Genomic DNA, 9,378 nt, shown 5'->3' with positions numbered 1-9,378 from the left:
GATTTGGATCTAAATAGTCATTATTCGGCTTGATCCGGATACTGGATCCGGTAAATTACTAATTCGAAATGCTCCGGGCCGGAAAAGACTAAATTTTCTAGATCCGGCCCGTTGATTGAAAAACGTTACCCATCCCTAGTCTAAACTGTACACAGTTAATAATTTCAAAAAAGTTTATTTAAGCCTGCATTTTTTAGTATAAACTATCTAAAAACTAACGATAACAGTACTAACAAAAAACATTTATTTCAATTACAAACTACGTTCAAATTTTAGCCTCATTACTTATTATTAAATAATTTTAGTTAACTACTTTTAACTAAAAAAATTCACTATTTAATTTATTGAGTGTTTTTTCTTTTAATAAGCCTTTTAAATACCAATAGATAACCATAGAATTTTAAATAAAGTAGTTAAAAACACTTTTTTAGACCTTTACAAAGGTTTTAAAAATTCTGAGTTAATACAATACAACAGCATAACATATGATATTTTTTGATTTTATTAAATATCAACAAGTTTTACAAATTGTAAACTTATAATGTCTAAAACTTAATTTTTTCAAGTTCTTGGTCTTTTACTTGTATAGTTATTAACAATAAATTTTGCATGTTAGCTGGAGTCAAAAAATAAAAAGATTTTCACAAGTGAATTTTATCAGTGAAAACATTAACTGTGTTTTTTTTAAGCGCTACCAAATTAAAAACATACCAAGTAAAACTAATATCTATATTAAACAAAAAAAAATACAACTAATATTGTCAACTTTTTTTTTTATAGTTACCTGTTACTATCGTGCTAAAACTTTGAAAACTTCTGGAGATTTAAAAATCTAAAACTAAAAAATAGTACTTTAATGCTAAATAAATTAATATTAAAACAACTAAGTAGTAGTATTGATCTTAAAATTGATCTTAATGTACTTACGCATTTGTGATATAAAAGTTTAAAATAATTAGAGCAACTAACTTATAAACCTTAATCAAAATGATTCATATAAATCATTTTAGTTTTACACTCCAAGCTGTTTTTTCTTAGAACTCTTATCTTCAAACAATTTGTTAGAATACTTTTTGGCTTTACTAAGCTTCATAAAATTAAGAAAAGTGTATTTTATTTTTATAGAACTATCATGCAAAATTATAACAAAACAATTTACTTTTTAAGTTATTGTTTTTAATTTTTTTCAAACCGTTGAAAATATTTATAACTTATTTGTAATTGCAAATAAAAAGGACAAAATCTAGATTTTAGATGTTGGTAACTAATAATTTATATTCAACAATAAACAATTGATAAGACATGCTTTTATAAGCAATTGGTCACTTTAAAAAAGCATGTTATTATTTTCTAATAAGTAAATACTTTAACTTCAATTTTTTAAAGAGCTACAATAATAAAAAATACCAAAACACATCTAAAGCTAACATTTATAATAAACTAAAAATCACAGCTACAATAACTACAACATACTTATAATAAATAAACTTCAATTATCCTACTAGAAAATAGAACTTTAAAGTTTAAATATTTTGAACCTTGTTTTATCATGTACAATAAATATTTAGCTTGCTTACATTTCATGTACATTTTAGTGAATCACAAGTTTATTTTTTGTTTTAATTCTGGAAATTCTATAACGGTTTTTATAAATGGCTAGTGAAATATGGCTAACTTTGTCATCAACTTTAAATAAATAATAAACGCTATAGACTTTAACTTTACTTTTTATCTTTGAACTACGGTGTATTTTATAGTTTATATTGTTTAATTATTTATACTGAACTAAGAATAATTTATGAAATGAAAAATATGTTGTATATTTTTTTCTGAGTTTTCTTTAACAACATTAAAAGTACATAGTTTTTTAAAAATGGAATGAAAACATTTACAACCATTATTAAGGCTAGTAATTTTATTTCAGATTTCCATCAAAACTTAAAAATAAATTTCAAAGATTTAAAAATATTATAAAAAACTGCAACTTCAGTTTTGCATTTCAAAATATTTAAGCTATAAAGTTCTTTTTTCTAGTAGGATAATTAAAGTTTAATTATTATAAGTATACCCGATATAAAAATAATTCTTATAGTTGCATGAGTAATGTTAAAACTTTAATACATTCGCACAACAAAACAGTAATTTAAAACTTTAATAATAGACATATCAAAGCTAATACAAATAATAAATGCTAGTAATAAAGATAGTAATAACGTGGATATATATAATATTTCGAATTATACTGATCATATTAATAATAACTGTAATAATAGAAAAAAAAGTTTTAATAGTAGCGATAATAACAGTAGTAATGATGATAATCCTGATAGTAGTAATTTTAATTATGGTAACAATAATGAAAAACCTATTAAAACTTTAAACATAAAAGATATAAACTGTAACAATAATGAAAATATTGATATCAATAATACTAATAATAGTGTAGATTATAATAATCAACGTATAACTAGAAGTATTGCTAAAATGATAAAATAAAACTTAAAACAAGTAAGTGATAATCGTGCCAAAAGTATAAGTAAAATGCATAAAAATAATACTAAAAATAAATATTCAAAATTAACTAAGCCTAATAGTTATAAGTTAAGTAATATGCCTAAAACCTGTATTGCCGTAAAATAAATAAAGGTAAACTGCCCATTAAAAGGTAATTGTTTAATCAAAAATGTAATTTATAAAGTTGAAAGTAAGGGCCCTGATAAAATTTATATCGGAGGTACAGCAGGTAGTTTCAAAGATAGATATGCTAACCATAAACAAACTTTTAAAAATATAAATAAAAAACAAAGCACGCGTTTATCGGATTATGTCTGGAGATTTTTTCACAGGTACGGTAAAAGGCCAAGCATGGAGTGGAGTATTGTTTCAAAGATCAAACATACATCCAACGGAGTAAGTAGAATTTGCCCAACTTGCAATACAGAAAGAGTAGTAATTGCAGCAGAAGATAAAGACCTACTTCTGAACAAGCGACAAGATTTATCGAATATTTGTCCTCACAACCGACGATTCTACTTTAAATAACTCGGTCTCCTTATGCACTTATTTATTTCAAAACATTTTCATATACAATCACAAACACTAAGTTTAATACTGCATGTTTTTAAGCTGAAAAACTTATTGATTAATTTGTTAAATTTATTATGATGTAACATTTCTGCACAACTTAATTTATGTTTCATTTAAAAAAGCTTGCCTATTATTAGAGCTTTTTTGAGGTTAGTACATGCTTTTATTAAGTTTGTATTTTTTGTAAAAAATTTATATTTTTATATTTTATTCCAAACTTTTAAACCTTAAAGTTCGTTTATAGTTACTACTCACATAAATATTTTACATAATTATGCATGCTTTTTTTCTAATGTGTGTTAATATTTTCTAGACTCCGTAGATCTGTCCTTAAATTTATTTGAGAGCAGTGAAACGCCGTTAGTCGGAATAAAGTTTTAACACAAAAACATATGTGGCATATAAATTTTATATATATTATATTAAAATATGTTTTAATCTTTGTTTTAAACAAAATGAACTTTTTGTGTTATTTTTATTTTTGACTTATTTCCTTATGTGCCTTTATGTGTGGTGTACGACTCGATGACCGAAAGGTTCCTTTCTACACCAGGTCCTTAGACCAAACTTTTGAGCGCTTTTTTTATTGTTCAATAAACCATGTTTAAGTGGCCTAGGTCCATCATATGGACAATAAACTTATAACAATGATAGAGGAAGGCACAAGGAATTCAAAAGTGGGGCAAGTGGTTACTATTATTAAAAATAGTTTAGAAATTTTACGTGAAACACTTAATTTAATAAAGTAAGTGCTAATAGTCTTTTTAGAGGATTTTTTTATTGTTATGTAAAAATAATTACGTTTTAATTAAATTCTTTCCTTGGCTTTCATTGAAATTCAACACCATCTTGACAACAAAAGGCTTCAAACTAGTTTTAATTTTTGCTAAAATATCAAAATTTTTAAAACAGATCTGGATCCTGCCAGATACAACTAATAGACATAAAGATAGTAGTGTTTTTTAAAAATATGTCTATATTAAAAGAATTATTACTGAATACACAAGAAAACATTTTCTGAGCAGACACAAGTGAACCAGTATGAAATATAAAAAAAATCTACAATAATTTAGTTTTATTAATTTTATAAATTGTAATTCATGTACATAAGTTTTCAAATATATATGAATGTTTTTCATTGCCATAGAAAATACGAAAATGTTTAACGAAAACTTTTAGTAAACTTTCTTTTCTCTCTTTTTTGGTTGATGTTTACGTTAATAGTAAGTATTTACTTTACTAAAAGTAGTTGCTGACAGATTCAAAATAACTTTACTTCTTCCTTTTAATGTATTGTATATTTTATTTCTAACTAAACTTGTTTTTGTAGGTTTTGATAAAAAGTTGGCAATCTCTAATCGGTTGAAAACTCTACAAAACACAATAGACATTTTTTGTTTTGTTTATAATATAATTAGTTTAAACTAAAAGATAATCATAATTAGTAGGTAAAATTAATCAGGATAGTTATTTATTCTTAGTTTGTAAACATTTTCATTTTTATTTGTATTCATTAATAAATTAATAAATACACAAACTTGTTAGTTTTATTTTATTGTCTGATTTAGCGGGTTCTTTCAAACAAAAATAAAATGAAATACCATATAATATTAATGGGGCGATTATTCTTTAAATTTCAGTCAAGGGAGCGCTTATGGAAATGAGTTTGGGAAACCGTGTTTTTGTGGAACTGATTTTTTAACTTTGTTTTAGGCTAATACCAACAAAGCATGGTGTTTGTTAAATGTACATTAAAAAAATCAAAAGTTTAATATATTTCTGCATTGAGATTTATAAAACTACAATTATTTAGAAACACTACATTCAAATATTGTATACTAAAAAATTATAAGAAAAATACTAAGAAAACTTTATTGCTTCTTTACTCGAATTGGGTCCTCATGACTGCTTCAACACAACAAACTCACATATATTCGTTATGACTTCACAAACGCTTTTTTTCCTCCATCGTCTTCTGAATCCAATCATCTACCGCTCTTATGTCAACCCCAAAATTTTCGTCTTGACATTTCTCGTTTAAAGTATTCACCATATAGCACCACCCACCGGAAAGCACCGAGTACACGACCCCGTTCTCGTGCACGTCCTGATGCTCGATAATGACGTCACCGTCACGCTCGACTTGCTTCACCGGAGCGCACACCACCGGCGCCCCGGAGTCGCCCGGCGCCACCTTGGGGAATTTTCGCTGACCGTGGGTGTAGAAGAACTGGCCGTCGCGGTGTTCGTACAGGGGAATTTTCGCTTCCCTGGCGTTTTGCGGAAAGTGCGCGTAATCCCATGTTTTGTGGGTCTTATCGAATGCCAATGAGGTTTTTCCCCAACCCTGAACCACGCAGTCGACGCCGCCGCCTTCGCTAATTTTTTTATTGTAGTCGTAACTCATGGGACTTTTGAGAAACTTCGCGGTTCCCACTGCGGGCGATTGAATTAAGTTTTGTTTCAGTTTGATAAGAGCCACGTCGTTTTTGTGTCTGTCTCTGTAAGGGTGCAGCCAAACACGACCGTCGTTTTTATCAACAGACTGAGTTTGCCTGTTGGGGTCCATAGAGTCCTTCACACCGGCTATAACATCCACCCTTTTCCATATCAAATTCACCTGGTATCCTTGAATCTTAGTCTTAAGTTCTCTAAAGCAGTGGGCTGCGGTCACAATCCAGTTCCATTCTATTATGGTTCCAGCGCATCTTTGGTAGTTCGGTATAACTTTTTCCGTGTACTCAACTGTATAGGATACTTCTAATTTGACTAGGAAGTTAAATGTTCCGTCTTCGGCTTTTGTTCCTTGAAGTATTTGGCCTTCTGTGTCGCCGTAAAGCGAAAAAATAACAAGTGCAAAACAAAACGTGTAAAAATAAAGCATCTGAAAACTTTAACTGACGAAATTTTGAAACAAATAGGTTTGTCCATCGTTATTTAAATAAAAGTTTACAGAAATATTAAACGCTTTATGACGTTAATTTTATAAGGTTCAATTTGTTTTTAATTATTAAAAAAACTCTAAAAAAGTAACATTTACGCAAAATATAAAAAATTAGTCAATATAAAAACAAAATTAGAAGAAACTAATCAATATTCGACATTAAATTTATTAATTAGTTTACATGGATAAAAATATTGTAACTAAAAACTAATCGAACAATAAAAGTCAGTCAAGTTAACTTTCAATAATTTCTGTAAAAAAAATAAAGCTAAAATATAGATTGCAAAAGTTAAAAACTATGTGCTCAAGGTTAATAAATATTAAAAAGTAGATAGATAAACATTCATTTATAAAAATAAATTACTTTAAATTTATAGTGGTATAATACACTTAATAAGGCTTTTTTTTTCATTTTATTTTTTTAGTTTTTTTTTATGAATTTATTTGTTCAGTTATTTTGTAAATGCAATATGTGTCTAATTGGAGTATTAGTATGAAATCTCTTTTTCAGTATTCAAAATTTTTTGAAGTTTTCTCAAAAATATTTTTTTCTTGAATGTTCAACTACAAATAACTATTAAAGAAATTGTATTCAAACTACATTTAAAATAACATAAATAATTAAACAACACAAAAAAAAAGTTATGATTCATGATAGCAAATTATGAACATGTTTGCCGTTAAAGATCAGCAAAATGTCTGCATAGTAATTTGCTGATTAATACACCAGCAATTGTTTATCTAACTTAATTAAATTATTACACATTACCAGGGGCGTCGCGTGGGGTGCTTTGTATGGGGTCCTGATTAATCTGTACCATTCCAAACTATTGAAAAATAACTTATTTTGAATTCTAAGAAGTTAAGCTTTACAATTATAGAAAATTTTCTATGTTAGCTTAAAAAAAAGAAAGTTATGTAGTCCTGAAGTTGTATAAAATATAGAGCCAAATATATACATGGATATCGTGAATTTTCCTGCTAAATTTGTTTTTTTTTTCATATTTTTAAACATGGTACTTGAAATATTCGTAAAATTCGAGCTGCAAGCTAAATAGTAAAACCATATTCGATAAAAAGGTAGGTATAATTATTTTTAAACTGTAATTGTTTTCATTAAATATTTTTAAATTACTTTGGTTTTTTAGCAAACAAACTTTTTTTTACAATTACAAATTGATGCAGTTATAATATAAAAAGGTCTGAATTAGTTTAAAATAAAAGTTTTAAGTTGGGGAATTCTTTTCTAATTCTCCGCACCCCTGACAAAAATACCTGACGCGACACCACTGTCTATAACGTATTAATAGGTAAGGTTTTTAAATAATTAAAAAAATATATAAAAAGTAGTAAAACACTTTAATCTAAAAGATGTTTTTATAAAAAAGCTATAAAATAGCCTTAAAATAATTGTCTATTGAAACAATAACCAAAACACACACGAAGCTTTTTTATAGCTTTTTTGTATTTGAAAGTTTTAGTATAGCTTTGTCTGAAACAGTAGTTAATTGGATTTGTTTTTGGACCCCGAAGTACGGCTTATCTATTTTCTTTTTTTTTTTAATAATTATCTAAAAACAAGAAGTAATCTATTGTAAATGAAAAGAGTACAATAGATTAATTACTATTTTAAAATAACTGCAAAAGAATCTTTTAAACTAAAGTGCCTTACTACTTTTCTAAACATAAAGAATGAACTATCTCTAGTTTGTAGAGTAAGTTAATTGACTTGTTTTAATGTTAATATATAAAAGCGTAATATTGTAACGTAATTATTATATATTTCTTTCAGTCACTAGTAACAATTAAATATTTTGAGTCGGCATTTTCTTTATTTTCATGTAAGTGGCTTTATATTATGGTTTGTTACTTTATTTTGTACTTTTGTTTTACTTTATCTAATTTAGAATAAATAATTACAAGTATTATATAGTTTTATAACAGTCGGATTTAACATTATGTTTTTTATCTATTATTAACCATTAATCTACAATAATGTATAATATTTATATTTATGTTCATTAAACTCATATATATCTACTTTAGCTTCTATTCTTTCCTTGCAGTATTTATTTTTTATAGAGCTCTGTTGAAGTGTATTTACCCGTTAACCCACAGAAACAAGTGTTAGTGTAATAAAGAAAGAATACTGTTTAATTTGTTTTTATTAAACTTAATATAGCTTTTTTATACGCTTTTTGATTTATGTTTCAGTAATGAGGTAGGTAAATGTCAATTGTACTGTAGATTATTTCCGTTTATCTAAATTTTAATATGAATTTTGACATGTTGGGACATGACCTTAAGAAGAACTAGTCTTTTAAACAATTAAACTTGAAGTTTAAGATACAGTTTATTTTTCGAAAATTCTGTAGAAATGTCAACACATGTTCATGAACACAAAAGTTTGAAAACATAAACTCGTTAACACACTTCACAAACATACGAGCATCCTAGCGATCTTGTACGCGGAATACGCTCCGAACGAGCAGATTAAAGCTCCCATAAAGTACGTCTCGTTCACCATCTTCCTGTAGAACTGATCCTCTTTGCACTCCTCGTTCAAGATCGAAGCTCCCTTGTTCTTGTGCGGGAAGGGAACGTCCGGAACTGGGAGTTGAAGCAATTTGCAGAGAGGCTCCCAACCTTCTTCAAAGTCGATGAACAACGTTCTTTCCTTTGGTGCGTGCTAGAAGAATAATTAATTCAGATATTTTCTTCTAAATAAAATTTCAGCATTGATTGTGGTAATTTTCAAAGAGAACTTTTATATTATGAAATAAAATCTAAGGTGTGATAAAACTTTATATATGTTTTGTACTCAATCACTTTTTTAATGGATCTCATTCAAGTCTTTATACTGTTTTAATGTTTTTTAAAGTTTGAAAATTTAAGATTTTTTAACTTACACAACAAATTTAATTCTAATGTGCAGGTTTTAAACTGTGCTATAATTTTATACAAAGTAATAAACTTTTATTTTAATATGAATTCAATCACAAGGCATAATCTATATATGTCAGACTATGAACCATAAGTTAAATTCGATAATTTAAACACTTAAAACAATACCTATGTTAAATATAACAAGTTTATCAGTTATATGTTTTTACAGTTAGTTGTCTATCATCAATTTTATTTTTTATTTTAAACTAGAAAACAAACTATCTTAGTGCAGACTAATTTACAAAATTAGTGTAAAAGATTTAGTAATATTAATTAACAATCTTTACTGTTACATGTATAACCAAAAACACATATTTAAGTTATTAACCTTAACAAAATAGGTGTTGTGTCGATTGTAAGCTTTCTTCATCGCAGTTTCATTGCAGGGAGTTTTTCTAAAC

Source organism: Thalia democratica, chromosome 2 (genome assembly GCF_965202585.1).
Source record: "Thalia democratica chromosome 2, ktThaDemo2.hap1.1, whole genome shotgun sequence".
NCBI classification, from domain to species: Eukaryota; Metazoa; Chordata; class Thaliacea; order Salpida; family Salpidae; genus Thalia; species Thalia democratica.
The sequence above is the reverse complement of the archived record's forward strand: the minus strand, read 5'-3'. Positions refer to the sequence as shown.